Genomic DNA, 16,567 nt, shown 5'->3' on the forward strand with positions numbered 1-16,567 from the left:
AGGAAAATATTAATGTAACTTTCAAGAATTAATGAGTTATGCTTTACTTCCTCAATGATAACAAATTACCATCTATTCTAAGAGGCAATAGTGCAGGGTTTTTTCTCCTTATAAAACTAGGAGGTTCTGGCTGGGTAAGGCAATTCACACCTGTAATCTCAGCACTTTGGGAGTCCAAGGCGGGAGGATCACTTGAGGTCAGGGGTTTGAGATCAGCCTAGCCACCATAGTGAAACCCCATCTCTACTAAAAATACAAAAATTTGGCCAGGCATGGTGAGTCATGCCTGTAATTCTAGCACTTTGGGAGGCCAAGGTGGGCGGATCACCAGGTCAGGAGATTGAGACCATCCTGGCCAACATGGTGAAACCCCATCTCTACTAAAACTACAAAAAAAAAATCAACTGGGCATGGTGGCACACGCTTGTAGTCCCAGCTACTTGGGAGGTTGAGCAGGAGAACTGCTTGAACCCAGGAGGTGGAGATTCCAGTGAGTCAAAATTGCGACACTGCCCTATAGCCTGGGTGACAGTGCGAGACTCTGTCTCAAAAAAAAAAAAAAAAATACAAAAATTAGCTGGGCATGGTGGCAGGTGCCTGTAATCCCAGCTACTCAGGAGGCTGAGTTGGGAGAATCACTTGAATCTGGGAGGCAGAGGTTGCAGTTACTGAGATAGCACCACTGCACTCCAGCCTGGGCAACAGAGTGAGACTCCTGTCTCAAAAAGAAAGACAAAAAAACACTAAACCAAGAGCTTGTTTATTAAAAAATAGAGAAATACGTTATCACACCATCATGAGATAATACTGTTAACATTTTTCTTTTATCTAAGCAAGCACAGATTTTTTAAAAAGTGAGTTGCCATCATATGTCATATTTTGTGACCTAATATTTTTGTTTATTAGCTATATAGTGAACATTTTCTTTTTGTTACATATTAAATGTCTTTTGGTTGTAGAGTATTGCCTTGTAGAGACATTATAATTTATGTAACCAATCCCCTATAGTTGGATATTTAGGTTATTTCTAAATTGTTTCTATTTTAAATAAAGTATAGTAAACATTCTTATACCCATCTCTTTTTACTTGTATTGGATAAAATCCAACAAGTAGAATTTTTGAATGTCTGGAAAAATTGGTATAAAACATTCATATTACTAAATCATTCTCTTTTAGAAAGGTAGTGCTAATTAAAAATCTTAACCAGCCCGTTTCTTTGCAAATATGGGTAGTTTTTTAGTTTATTAATTTTTTTTTTTTTTTTTTTTAAGACAAGATCTTGTTCTGTCACCCATTCTGGAGTGCAGTAGCACAATCATAGCTCACTGTAACCTTGAACTCCTGGGCTCAAAGTTTCCTCCCAGCTCAGCTCCCGAGTAGCTGGGACTGCGGGCACATGCCATTATGCCTGGCTAATTTTTAAATTTTTTGTAGAGATAGGGTCTCCCCGTATTGCCCAAGCTGATCTCAAACTACTGGCCTCAAGCAATCCTCCCACCTTGACCTCCCAAAGTGCTGGATTACAGGCATGAGCCACCACACCTGGCCCCTCTATTTTTTTATATTAATCATATTAATAGCAGAAGTATCTAGATTTAATTTGCATTTTTGTGATTGTCAGTGAACTAGAGGATTTCGTTTGTCTTTTGTCTAGGGAGTAGATTAAGGTTGAATGTTTATAATAAGTCATTTTCCTCCAGTGAATTCCTAGTCATCTCTTTGTCCATTTGTCTCTTATGCCTCAATTCTTTTACTTCTTTTTTTAATAGACTTTATTTTCTAAATTTCTTTAAGTAAAATCATTACTTTGAGTAAACATAACAGAAAAGTTTTTCTTGGTGTAAAATGCCAAAATGTAATATTTGTATAGAAATACTGGCTTACATTGTAAATATTCTACAGGGAATATTTAGTTTATAATTTCTTTACTCTCAAGAATTATATTACCATTTTTTAGTGTTTTGTTTGGATTTATCACTCTACAAACATAAATGACATTCTAGAATATTCTCAGAATTGGATAGCTCCTTTTTATTAATAAGCCTTTAGGAGTCTTCATCTTTAAAGTCATCACACTTCAGCTAATCACTAATCTAAGCTTATATGAAATCTGAAAATAAACTTTACTGTGTTTTCAGGGTTTGGCCTTAAAGTAATGGTGGATGGCAGATGTAGTTGTTTGACTGTTGTGTTAAACAAACAAACAAATAAAAGGGAAGAGGAAGAGAATGAAAGACCGTTTCCTTACCAAGCAATCACACAGTTTATTGTCTAGGAAATAAAAAAGAAGAAAGAAAGAAAGGAAAAGAAAGAAAAAAAGAAAAGAGCCAGTTTTGTGTACTGTTGAGCACACAGATGTTCCTCTTGGCAGCCATACAGTACTAGTCAGGATTGGGGTTTCTGCAGACGTAGAATGTGAGGCTTCTTTGTTGGAGACAAAGTGTTGCCTGTGGTGGGAACTGCTGCAGTGATGGGAAAGTATCGTAATATATTGTTGGATTACTGTGATTTTCAATAGAGACAGTACATTAAAGTAGCTTTGTGGGCAATGGATTGTTTCAGCCAAGCCTGGCTAATAACACACTCATTTTGGCAAAGTCTATTTAAAAGGTAGAGCTGGCATAGTTTTGTGGTCATGAAGCCCTTCCCATGCTTGGGCATTAGAATTACTTTTACAAGCACTAGTTTTTAACAACCAATTTATTTAATATAATTCAACAAAGGAGCTTGTGACTGTAAAGTTAAAACTGTAACCACTTTTTAAATTGAACCATTTTTTGGATAATTGCTGAACTACTCTTTTTCAGAGTTGTTGTAGAAATATCATTTTAATCAAGTTGTTTCTTAACCTAAAGTTTTGTTACAAAGTGCTGATTTACATGTTTTACATTTTAGTAGTCTGTGTATATTTGGAGGTTTTTTTGTTTAAATATAAATACTATGTCATGAAATGTTTAACATATGTGTAAATCTAATCACCAAAAAGCAAAGGTGAGTACTCTTTAATTGGCTTGCCAGTATTATCTGTCCTCATCTTCCATATAGTTTACTTGAAGTAGAACAATTAGCTGTGTTGTACTGGATGTTAGCCTAGATGTTAACTGTATTTTAAGGTTAAAATGTAAACTTTAAGGATGGAAATTGAATGTTTTTTAGTTGTTCTTCCCTTCTCCCTTTTAGGTTTTATAATATTGAATGAATTTTTATGGTCTTTTAATTGCTTACATAAAATTCAAACAGGAAAGCAAAGGAGACTATAAAAATTAGCAAAGGTAGGCACCTTAAGATCAACCCTAATTAGATGGGGTTGCTGAATTAGAGATTGAACTAATATGTTCATTAAGGTTTAGGCTTTGTAAGAACCATAGATACCTAGTCAGCCATCTCTTTTGACAAAAAAAGTAAGACACGGAAAAATTCCTAATAACCTACTTATGAGGAATTGAAACCAGATTACACAGCTCCTAATTTTCACAGCTAAACATTCTCTTTTATTTCCTTCAATCTTGTCGAATTAAAGCAACATTCATTTACTGATATACTCTGTCAAAGAATTCATCAGATTTTTACCATAGAAAAACCTAGTTTCTAGTTAGCAAATAAAAAATGCAATCATTAAAAGCTGTTGATAACAAAAGATTTAAATCATAGTTTGAGGCAATAATGAGAGTCCGATCTCAGAGCATTATTTCTTTAATGGCCACATGAACTGTGTAAACAGTAATTATTTTTGAAACTCAGTATAAGAATAAATATCTTTAGGCCAGGATAGTCGAAGCTACACCTTTCACAGAGTTTGTATTTTGGGGTGGGTCTGAATTTTCTTGTTTGCCTCACTGGTGAATTCTGGCTTATTCTATAAAATTTAACATAAATTTCAGCTCTTTTCCTGAGAGTTTCTTGATACTTCTTTTCTAATAGTGGTACATTTACATATACTACTAGTGTATTTCATTTCAGTATGGTTATCTTTCCTGCTACACTCTAACCCCCATAAGATCACCAACTTCTTTTTCATCTCCTGAGTATCTCCTTGGCACGTGTGTGACTAATACATGTGTGACTAATACATGTTTCAAATAAGTTGAACACTTGTGTGCAAATAGGCATTCATATGATAGATAATAACACCTTGTTATGTACAGAATTTTATCTCCCCAAAATTTATATATTGAAGCCCAAGTTTCCAATGTGACTATATTTGGAGATTGAACTTGTAAGGAAGTAATAAAGGTTAAGTGAGCTCGTAAGGGTTGGGGCCCTAATCCATTGGGTTGGTGGCCTCCAAACATGAAAGAACACCCACGTGAGGACACAGAGAAAGGGCAGCCACTGCAGGCTGGGAAGAGAGCCTTCACCAGAAACAGAATTGGCCCGAACCTTGATTTTGGACTTTCGGCCTCTGTAACTGTGAGAAAATTAATTGCTGTTATTTAGGCCACCAGCCTGTGGCATTTTATTATAGCAGCTCAAGCAAACTGACATACATATATGTAAACAAGCAAATGTAGGAGAAAATAAAAAAGGTCTTGTTTCCCCAGATCCCACTGCACATCTTTGAAAACTTTATCAACTGCCTTCTGCCTTCATAAGAATTCAATCCTGCCAAGTCAGTTTGCCCACCCAGACAACCTCAGTTCTGATAGGAAGGAGTGGTTCTATTCCTGAATGAACTGTTTGTTAAACCAAGAAGAATGCAGGCAGTATAGCAAAGCTTGACTCTACTGTGGTCCTGAGTGAATTCTGATCAAGACAGACAGCTTTATCAGTGGTGTTAGATCTGGCTGCCGGGAACATGGAGTGCCAGCACAGCCTCTCTCTCTCTCTCTCTCTCTCTCTCTCTGCAGTGCCTTTGTCCACAGGTAAGTTTCCTGATTAGCACTTTGCCCTCCCTGCCCAGTGTCTTTCCATCCTTGTCCCCTAGAATTCATTCTTCCACAGAGCAGACAGAGTGATCTTCAAAAGAGAAATTTGATCATTCACTTCCCGTCCATAGGCTTTCCAGAGCACTGAAAAGAAATCCCAAACCACTTACTTTGGTGTATGAAGCCTTACATGGCCTGCCTCCTAACTTCCTCTCTGACCTCCAAGTCCTGCCAGTCACCCAGTACTTTCCAGCCACATTGGCCTTTTGGTTTTGAACATGCCAACTTTACCCCCACTTTGAGCCTTTGAACCAACGATGCAGCTGCCTGAAAATCTCTGCCCCCATCTTTGCACAGCTGGCTCCTTTTCTTGTCATTCACAGCTGTACTTAAACGTCCATCTTCAGAGATGCCTTCCTTCACTACCCAGTCTACTGTTGTTCCCTAGTCCCTCTCTAACATATCACTTTCTTTTTCTTTTTTTTTTTGAGACGGAGTTTCGCTCTTGTTACCCAGGCTGGAGTGCAATGGCGCGATCTCGGCTAACCGCAACCTCCACCTCCTGGGTTCAGGCAGTTCTCCTGCCTCAGCCTCCCGAGTAGCTGGGATTACAGGCACGTGCCACCATGCCCAGCTAATTTTTTGTATTTTTAGTAGAGACGGGGTTTCACCATGTTGACCAGGATGGTCTCGATCTCTTGACCTCGTAATCCACCCGCCTCGGCCTCCCAAAGTGCTGGGATTACAGGCGTGAGCCACCGTGCTTGGCCTTACTTTATTTTTCTTTTCTTTCTTTTTTTTTTTTTTTTTATTTTATTTGAGACAGTCTCCCTCTGTCATCAGGCTGGAGTGCAGTGGCACGATCTCAGCTCACTGCAACCTCTGCCTCCCAGATTCAAGCCATTCTCCTGCCTCAGTCTCCTGAGTAGCTGGGACTACAGGCACATGCCACCACACTTGGCTAATTTGTCTATTTTTAGTAGAGACGGGGTTTCACCATGTTGGCCAGAATGGTCTCAATCTCTTGACCTTGTGATCCGCCTGCCTTTGCCTCCCAAAGTGCTGGGATTACAGGTGTGAGCCACCACGCCCAGCCTATTTTTATTTTCTGAACAACACTTACTCCTATTTGAGTTGGTTGTTTTTTGGTTTGTCTTTCTCTTCCAAGCAGAGTGTAAGCTCTAAGCATACTAGAACCCTATCTTTCTTCTGTATTTACTGGTTATTCCAGCATCTAGAGCAGTATATTCCACAGGTGGGCCTCTAAAAAACATTTATTGAGTGAATGAATGAACCAATGAACAAACTGGTAGGCTGGAGCCCCAGGGCCAGGCCAAATACTCATGCAGGGCCCATGTCCCTCAAGGCTCATATTCTGTTCCAATATCCTCAGTCACTTGCACCCTGCTGTCAACAGAAAGGCCCTCTACAGCCTAGAGACACACTTTCTCAAAAGCCAGATGCTGTTGCTTATCCAGTAGATTAGAAGCCTATAGCTAATTGATTCCCACCAAAGTTAAGCTTAATTCATTGAACACAACATCTTTGAAAATTTCCCTGTCAACTGTTGTCTATTCCCAACCTAGACAGTCCTCCTGCTAATCAGTTAGCTCCAGTAAACCTTACAGCCAGACCTACTTCATGACAGAGAGTAGCTAGTTCTGTACCTGAATTATTTCTTTGTTAAATCAAGGCCTAGCCTGACTGGACGTTTATTGAGGATTTACTAAGTCTTTTATATGCATTGTTTCCCGAAATCTGCCCAGCAATCCTATGAGGTAGGAACTATGGTGATTACTATTTTACAATAATGACTCAAGAGCTGAATACCTTGCCTAGGGTTACATAATGATGGGAGAGTTGTTCACCTACAAGGAGTGTTCTTAAACACTGTCAGTTTGTTACCCTAGTTTTTATTAGTTCCGACCAGTGAACTGGCTCTATTTACCCATTAATATATGGTACGATACATGCTGTCTCTACAGAATTCTGCTTTTCCTTCATTCATCTTTTCTTGAAAAGTTGGAAAGCTCTAAGATCTTGAGATCTTTTTCTGTGTCATAACCACTGATTTAGGAAGTCCAAATGGCAAGGACAACTAGATGCAGCTAATCCCTATAAAATAGAATTTGATAGGGGAAATGAATGCTTATCAAAGTTAGAGTTTCTGTTAAGAACTACTAATTCCTTTTTAGTGGTGAAGACAAAAATAAGTCACTATTCTACCCTGTTTTGCTTTACTTTAAAGGCATAAGAATTTATTCAAAGATACTTATATCAATCAAAATATACCTAATACTGTTTTTTTTTAATTTTATTATTTGAATGTTTTTTCCTGGATAGTAAAAAGTGTAAAATAATGTCATTATCTAATCCCAAGGAAATTGCCTCAATGTCCTGTTTCTATCAAAATAAAAACAAAAGCAAACAACAGAGCTCTTATTTACAATTTAAATCATAAATAGATGCTTTTCTTGCCTGTTATTCCAATTCGGAACTTTTTGTTCAGAAATTCTGAAGTGTATCCTTTTTGTGCAGAATTTTATTCCAAAGATATTTGACAATTGATGATATTTAGAGTAAGATATTAGCATTTAGAACAAAGTCACCCGAGCGATACCAGTTGTCTCAGAAGCAATTTCTTTTCTCAGAAGCAAAAGTATCATTTGCTTGCTGAGCGTAAGCACCCTGGTCACTGTGTAGCCACACTCCTGTTTTGATAGGAATGACCCAGAGATCAGGGAATACTTGGAACATTCTAAGTAACACATTGTCAACACTTATGCTGCTCTTCAAGATTTAAAATAAGGGAATGCGGCTTTGAGATTGGAAGCCAAGTAAAGGAGCACATATGACAGGTGGTGGAATGCAGACTTGTCCAAAGACTTCACACCCCCAGTTTGCAAAATGTTTTTGCAGATGTTTTATATAGGATGTGAAAGTACATATTTACTAAAATCTTCTACAAACATATAGAATGCTTACTACATATAGTGTAGTGCAGTGCTACAAAGTGGAAGTTCAAAAGTCCAACACTGACAGAGACTTTTAAAGAATAACATGGGTGACAGAAAGCAGTAGCTACCATGTGTCCTCCTATAGGAGAAGAGGGCGATTTAGGACTTGCCTACCTAGGGAATTGATTAATATACTAAAACACCTGTGTTGCCTAGTTAATTAAGTGGTCCTTCTATCTGAAACACAACTTAGCTGGTCATCTATCTAGAAAGTCATGTCCAGAATAATCTTTAGCTTCAGATTTGAGTCAGATAAAAAAAGCTTTTTATACATAATGGATATTGTTATCTGGAAATAAGTCAGGGCACTTATGGATGTGGTAAGTCACTGAGAGTGTGTACTTCGTGGTCTATAAGAATTAAATGATGATAGGTAGACTGAAAGATAATCAGATCTTAAATTTTTTACTATACACCCGACTTAACCTTCTGTTTGGCTGCTCTTTTTTAAACCTGGTTTCCAGCTTTCATGCTCTCTGGTGTAGGAGACCTATTAGGCTTTCTGGGTCACGGAATCATAAATTTTAGAAATGGAAGGAATTTTGAAAGTCATCTAATTCAGCCCTTACTGAATTTAGACTCCATTGTTGCCACAGAGGTCATCCATTTTTTGAAAATTCCCTGTGATTTCCACCATTAATACACACAAAAAAACGTATTCCCTTTCCAGCCAGCTCTGTCAGAAGTTCTTGATCATATTAAACTGCTATGAGTCTGCCATCCTAAAGCTTCTACCCATTTGTTTTATTTCTGCTTTTTTTTGTGGGGGGGGGGCTTAGAAAATATAGTCACATAAAATTAGTACTGTCATCTTTTTAATAATAAAGCCTTTCAAATTCAGACAGGTTTAGGGTCTTGCTACTTTTTTCCAATCTGATAAGTGCCTTCCTTCTCTCAAATTTCTCATTCAACATAATACAGTATTTCACCATCCCCTTCCTGATAGGTTCCAATTATCAGTTGACCCTCTAATTGTGTTGCTGGGAGCAGATCACAATAGATATGGTCAGAAAAGTAAAAGGAGATTGAGATTATTATGCAGATTATACGTTATAGAATAGAATATATGCTTCTAATTCAGCCTAAAATTACTTTAGCTTTTTGGGGGAGCAAAACTACATTGTTGATTCTTACTGAGCTTGTAATGATCTAAAACCACCTTCTCACATGAAGTGCCTTTAAAGTGTTTGCTTTTCTGTACTTATGCAGTTGATTTTTATTTTTAATTTAACAGAATTTCCTAGGCTGCAGTGCCCTCAGTTTTTAATAGAGCATGAACTATAGTGTTTTGTTTGTTTGTTTTTGGAGAGACATTCTTGCTCAGTCGCCCAGGCTGGAGTGCAGTGGCATGATCTCTGCTCACTACAATCTCTGCCTCCTGGGTTCAAGCAATTCTCCTGCCTCAGCTTCCGAAGGAGCTGGGACTACAGGCATGTGCCACCACACTCAGCTAATTTTTGTATTTTTAGCAGAGATGTGTGACCCACTACACCCTCCTGTAGTGTTTAATTAATGTACTCAGGCTGGGCACTGTGGCTTATGCCTGTAATCCCAGCAGTTTGGGAGGCTGAGGCAGGGCAACATGGTGAAACCTTATCTCTACTAAAAATACAAAAAATTAGCCAGATATGGTGGCGCATGCCTATAATCCCACCTACTCAGGAAGCAGAGGCATGAGAATTACTTGAATCTGGGAGGTGGAGGTTGCAGTGAGCTGAGATTGTGCCACAGCATTCCAGCCTGAGTGACTATGTCTCAAAAAAAAAAAAAAAGTACTCCGAATTGGGGATGCAAAGGGCAGATATCAAACAGGACCTATGTCAAGTCACAAACTCTATTCTAAGCCCTGAAAATCTTTTTTATTGTTGTTTTTGATTAACTTTTAGACAGGGGCTCACTGGAGTGCAGTAGCGTGATCACGGCTCACTGTAGCCTTTCAACTCCTGGGCTCAAGAGCTCCTCCTGGAGCACTACAAGCACTCACCCCCACACCTAGCAAATTTTTAATTTTTTTTTTCTTATTTTGTAGAGAAAGGGGCTTGCTATGTTGACCAGACTAATTTGAAACTCTTGGACTCAAGCTCTTCTCCTCCCTTGGGCTCCCAAAGTGCTGGTATTACAGGGGTGAGCCACCACACCCAGTCGGGAGTCTTTTTCAAACCAATTTAACATAAGCCTGGCCAGCATGGGATAGTAGTCTTTGTGCTCCACTCTTTCCCCTTCTCTTCCCTTCCTGTTCCCTCTTCCCTCATTGACCCTAGTTCTTGTCCTATGGAAGAGGCTATTCAAAGCACTCTGGATTGCATGGAATCTGCAGCATGGGTCTGATTCTTTTATGAAAGATTGTTTTCCTCTCTCTGACCATTGCCAGCCCACACACTCTACTACAATAACAGTCTCTTAAGTGCTTGGCTTACCTGATGGCATCCATGAAGTCTCATCTCTTGTTGATAAGTCACAGAAATCACGGCAGACCTAAAGTGGTTCTTCTTCCTACAGAGGGAATTGGTGGAATATGACTTTTCCCCCAATCTTTGCCTCCTGGGGTTGAGAGGAGAGGAGAGGGACAGTTTCTCTAATTCTTGCTGGTATCCTCTTACTTCATATAGGTGTTGAACAAGTGTTTGTTGAAAATTCAACAATACCTGTTTAATAAGTAACTAATTCAGAGAGACAGAAACAGGATTAAAACAAACCTGAAACTGGGGGGTACAATCAATTTAGAACTTTTCTGTTCTCTTAATGTAGTCATAAGCACAGGGACTTAGGAATCTGGAGACAGAGATTCTACCGTGGAAGGACATTTTAGGGATGAGGTAATCAGGAAATAACATTTGCCATCAAGCAGTTGACAAACCAAAACTTGACTCTTGTATATGGAGCAAGTGTTAGGTTCTCGAGCGTTGTGCTAGTGATTTTGAAAATCTTAAATCTTTTGGTCATGAAAGTATAATCTTAATGACAGTAAACCTTATACAGCCAAGCTAAAATGATTCAGCCTTTTGTTTAGATGAAAGTACATGTTAATCTCTTTCATTCTCATAAGGGAAAGACAAATTTTGCCCCTCTAATATCAATCTCTTTCATCCTCATAAGGGAAAAACAAATTTTGCCCCTCTAATATCAATCTCTTTCATTCTCATAAGGGAAAAACAAATTTTGCCCCACTAATATTGGATATTTAAAATATGTAGTTCTAACTTTAACCTTCTACATAATGTCAAAACTGCATGCACTTGGTAAGGAAATTAAGGCTTGAGTTAAGCAAGATTCAGCTTGGCCCAAAGTTACCACAAACCATTTGGAGAATAGCTGCCGAACACATTAATCAGTGATTTTTTTTGAACAGTCGGGAGACCAGACCCATATGGGGAGTGTTTTCCCAAATGAGCATGAATCTCCAGCTCTATCCTACTGATTTTGCTGGAGCAGGTCTGGGTTGGACCCCAGGCATCAGTATTTTCTTTTTAAGACAAAAAAACTTAAAAAATCTTTCATAGATACCCTGTGATAGCTCCTAGCTCAGGCTCCCCACAGATATGCCAAGTCTGTCACTGTAACCTACAGGGTAATCTCTGGACCTTGTCATCCTCTCCCTTGGCGCCAAATCTTCAAACTCAAAGAATGCCTTCAATGAGTTTTGCTTTCCTGTCATTTCTTTTATATATGTTGAAGGTTGTACTAGACTTGTCTACTTGAAGAGTATTCTAGTATCTTTAGTAAAACCATATTTGAAGTGACTGTCCTTTTGGTTGCCTATTGTACTTTTTATAAATAAGTATTGATGCGGTGAATTACACAAGCTCCTATTTATTGTGTATTCATTATGTTCCATGCACTTTTCATCCTTAATGCTTTAAGCCTCATGTCAAACTTGCAAGGTGTTGCATATTGCAGATGAGTAAATAGCCCAGGAAAGGTAGATTTCTTATACTTGGTCACAATCAAACCTATGTGCTACACTGAAAAACTTGTTTCAGTCAATAAATGTATATATTCTCTTCTCTCTTAAAATGAAAATTGTATACTACAAAGCACATCCCTTTTTGCTTAGATGCCATAATACTACCAAGTTTTATCCCAGTTTTAGTCATCAGCATATTTCAGGTACCTGAAAGCATTTACTCCTGTTTCTTTCTTTTTTTTTTTTTTTGCCCCTTACATATATATATATATATTCATATTTTGACTAGCAAAAAGTATCTAGTTTGTTAATGAAAATAGACTTCATATGGTTGTTAGGTGACAGGATTTTTCTTTTCCCCTCCCACCCACCCTTCCTCCCTTTGTCCGTCCCTCCATCCTTACCTCCTTCCCTCCCTCCCTCCTTCCTTCTTTCCCTCCTTCCCTTCCTTTCTTTCAATAGGATTTTCCTTTTCCTCCTTTCCTTTCCTTTTCTTCTTTTTCTTTTTTTTTGAGACAGGGTCTTGCTCTGTCACCCAGGCCTGAGTGCAGTAGTGTCATCTTGGCTTACTGTAGCCTCGACCTCCTAGGCTCAAGCAATCCTCCCACCTTAGCCTTCCAAGTAGCTGGGACCACAGACATGTGCCACCATGTCTGGCTAATTTCCGTAGTTGTGGAGATGGGCTTTTGCCATGTTGCCCAGGCTTGTATTGAATTTCTGAACTCAAGCAATCCTTCTGCCTTGGTCTCCCCAGGTGCTAGGATTACAGGTGTGAGCCACCATAGCTGGCTCTCCCTCATTTTTTGACACATCTTCTTTTGTAACTTGAGAAAAAATTATAACTATCATTATTGATACCATTTATAATGTATTTATGTATATTCCACATTATTGAAAATGAAATTATTTACTAAACATTTATAAATGCTCCATTTTCACATTTCATAAAATAAACCAATGCTTGAACAAGAGACAAAACTTCTGTTTGCGGTGGAACAAAATACGGTCAGGGAAAGGTTAAAAAGAACTTGAAAATTATATATTCATATTAGATTTTTAGAACAAGATTAAAGTATTCAGGATAATTGCAGTTTGAGGAAAGGCACTTTGGTTTTATGAATAGTGTCTTTTGCTCATTGCCATAACAGCATGTAGATTTCCAATGGGCATTTATACATATTGTTTATTTGACCTAATGGTAGGCACACTCTAGATAGTATTTTTAAAGTGATAATCATTATTTTTTAAAGGACTTTTGGGAATAATTCAGGTATCAAAAATTATGATTATAATAATTATTATATCTTAATTTATATCTTCTAATGACCTGGGATAATAAATTAGGACTTGTGCTGTATTTGAAGTTTTAATAACGACTAGAAATAGTGGAGAGGAGTAGGACTTTTCTTTTTTTATGGTATTTTAAGTTCTGGGGTACATGTGCAGATCTTGCAGGATTGTTGCCATGGTGGTTTGCTGTCTCCATCACCCCATCACCTACATCAGGCATTTCTCCCAGTGTTATCCTTCCCCACCCAACTTTGCCGCCCCCCACTGTCCCTCCCTTAGCCCCCCAATCCACAACAGACCCCAGTGTGTGATGTTCCCAGGAGTAGGACTTTTTAACATCCTCTCATGTTTATTTTGTTAATCATGGTTTCTGTGCTCGATGATGGGTGGTACAGTGATGAGCGATAGATACTAAAACACATAGCAATACTTAATCACATCTTTTAAATAATTAGCCACTTATTCAATAGATTGTCTAGGAATCAGTTAAGGGTTATGCAGTGTTGCATGCTTTTGATCATCTAGGGAATAAAAATAACAAATGGGAGACTCTTCATAGGCATCTTACAGATTGAATGGAAAGAAGCGATAGACTAGACACGTCAAGGGAACATGGTATATGGTACTTGGAAAACTGGGGCACATCTGAAACAAACCAAGTAGTCTGCATTTAAAGATTCACTTAATTGAATGTTCAGGATTATTGCAGTATTTTACGTAGCTAATAAAAAGGGTTAAAAGTTTGCATTTTGTATATATATAATCAATTTTGCATGTAATATCACTTTACGTTATTATATCAATTTTCAAACACTTAGTATAAAAGTAGAATAAAATCATTCAACTGCAAAAGATCTAAGGTCTTTCGTGACCCTGTGCTTTTAAACAATGATGAAATTGAAGCCCAGACAGTTTATTTAAAGAAGAAAATACATACACATTCCTACATACTCACACACATACACACAGGGACATGGCTGCTGACTTCACATGTAGATTGGTATGACTATGAGCATTGGTATGAATTAGAAAAAGAAACACACTGATGCTAATTAAACCTTTAGAAATGTTTTTCTTCCTCTTGAAAAAAGAGAAAATGGAAACTTTTCTTCTATAGTCTTAAAACTCTAATTAAGGAATTGTGAGAAAGCCAGAAAAGTGTCTGAATGATTTTAATGTAGTAGGATGAAATCATAGATGGTTAATGATTTCAAAAGAACTATTTTAAAACTTCTGAGAATTATGATTACAGCAAGACAGCTAATTTGACTAGCAAAGTCAGAATTCCTCACAATATTCTCTTTGGATACTGAGGTTCAATCCAAGCTTTGTATTTGTTGGCTTTGTATTACTTAATATATTTATATCAAAGAACTAGTCAGAAAGATTCTCCCTATTTTAAGTCTGTGAGAACCATCAGTGGCATACACTGACAGATGTTAAAGAATGTCTGTGGAAAGAATGTCAGAAACCTCTCCAAAGGAAACTCTTTAAACCATGCCCTTCATACAGAAATGCAAAACCAGATTTAATTGCCCTTTTCCTATACAGCTCAGACATGCAGGCTCGTTTACTGCAGCATATGGCCTGAGAAAGTGTACAGTGGAAGAGAGCAGTCTTGGTAAAGGCTGAGATTGAATCCATTTAGGCAGGAGTTCACAAAGATCAGTCAGAAGCAAGCACTTGAAGTTAAAAGAAACACACCAAGCAGTAAAAACACAGGCTGTTTTCATTTTGAATGTGCTCGGTGGAGACATCCTATTTGCCTTTCAAGACAGTAGTATTCTTTGGTTTTAATAGGAAATACAAGATTTCTGCAAAAGTGTGTAGGGAGCTTTTCCCCCCAATTAAAAAAATATGTAAAAAAAAACATGGCATGAGGCAGTAGATATTGTTTTTAATGATAATTTATTTGTAACCATTGAAAGTAGCTATTTTCCTAATGGAGAATTATTAAAATAATGAGTTGAATGGTAGCAGTATGGCTTACATTTTACTTCATAGGAAAGACATTATAAGACTATATGAAGTCATAAATTGTTACCACTCCTAAAGGGATTATGTTTACTGTTCTTTCAAGAGGTCATAGGTAATTGAAAACTTAAGGAAGAGCAGAATAATCTGTGAATCCTCTTAGACCACTGTGTGGCATTAGGCCAGTAGCTTTACTTCCCTGTACCATAATTTTTCTATCTGTAACATGGAGGATATCTCCATGTTACATATAGTTTTTTAAAGCAAAGATGCAGAATATTGCCTGATGTTAAATTAAATACACTTATGTACATATATGCATATAAACATTTAGAAGGGCTAGAAAATGTGATTGACCTCATCATTTTCCAGATTTTACAAAAAAATTTATTTCTAAAATCAGGACTTCTCAAAAAAAAGCTGAATAGCCTAAATGTTATAAATTTTTGAAGAATACCCTAATATTGTGTGGAGACTATTCACATGTAGTCTACCAAAATTATTTTCCAGTGACTTTTTTGAGAACCTTGTTTCTCCATTTTCTATGAAGTTGTTTTAATTTTAAAATTAAATTAGAATATATAAAGCATATATTTAGATTGTTACAGATTTGTGATTTTTAATCAGCAGTATTTTCACTCTTGCTGTTCTAGAATGTTGATATTTAACTTTTAAAACAATTGAGGAAGAAAGGCAAATGGATATCAGTTATCATTTGGCATTATAAAATATTTGAGTATTTTATTGACTAAATTGAGTCATCGTGTGTCATGGCTGGCATTACATTTTCTTTCCTAGTTTCTTTTTAACTAATAAAAATTGTACATATTTATTGGGTATAACATTCTGTTTTGAAACACATATACATTGTGGGATAGCCAAATTGAGCTAATAAATGCATTACCTCATATACTTAATGATTTTTGGTGATGAGAACACAAAATCTACTCACTTAGCAATTACTGAGTCTACAACACATGGTTATTAACTGTCATCACCATGATGTACAACAGATCTCTTGAACTCATTCCTCCTATCTAACTGAAATTTTGACTAACATCCTTTGACTTGGTAACCACAGGGGCTGTAGTTCTCTCTACTTCTAGGCGTTCAACTCTTTTAGATTTCATGTATAAGTGAGAGATCACATGGGGTTTGCCTTACTGTGCGTGGATTATAAAGTCCTCCAGGTTCATCCAGCTGGCCTTACATTTTGATAACAATGCAACCAATCCCAAATACCGAATTCTTTGCACTTAGACTTTTTTCCATTTTGCTTTTGTAAAATTTTACTTTAAAAGACAGTTTAATTTCAGGAGGAAAATGTATTTGAAACTTCTTTTCCCCTTGACACTCTCTGACTTTAAATGACAAATTAAAGCAAACACCAGTTTTAAGAACTGACTTGCTTGAATTTCAGTTTACTGTGGTTTTAAAATCTTTAAAAGCAACTTTAAGATGAAAATTCTAGAGCTGGCAGTGGCTCATACCTGTAATCCCAACAATTTAGGAGGCC

At 37.3% G+C, this 16,567-nt stretch overlaps 1 protein-coding gene and 1 long non-coding RNA gene across 12 annotated transcripts in view; one reads left to right on the forward strand and one right to left on the reverse strand.

The window, feature by feature from the left end:
* The window catches only part of MRPS28 (mitochondrial ribosomal protein S28), a 240,982-nt gene that overhangs the window by 100,296 nt on the left and 124,119 nt on the right, over window positions 1-16,567 (forward strand). The window lies entirely within an intron of this gene.
* The window catches only part of LOC144579725 (uncharacterized), a 63,112-nt gene that overhangs the window by 18,996 nt on the left and 27,549 nt on the right, over window positions 1-16,567 (reverse strand). The window contains exon 3 of the long non-coding RNA XR_013527936.1: window positions 10,301-10,376. This is a non-coding gene — a long non-coding RNA (uncharacterized LOC144579725). The remainder of the gene's footprint in view (window positions 1-10,300; window positions 10,377-16,567) is intronic.

This window comes from Callithrix jacchus, chromosome 16 (assembly GCF_049354715.1).
Source record: "Callithrix jacchus isolate 240 chromosome 16, calJac240_pri, whole genome shotgun sequence".
In the NCBI taxonomy this organism is placed as follows: domain Eukaryota; kingdom Metazoa; phylum Chordata; class Mammalia; order Primates; family Cebidae; genus Callithrix; species Callithrix jacchus.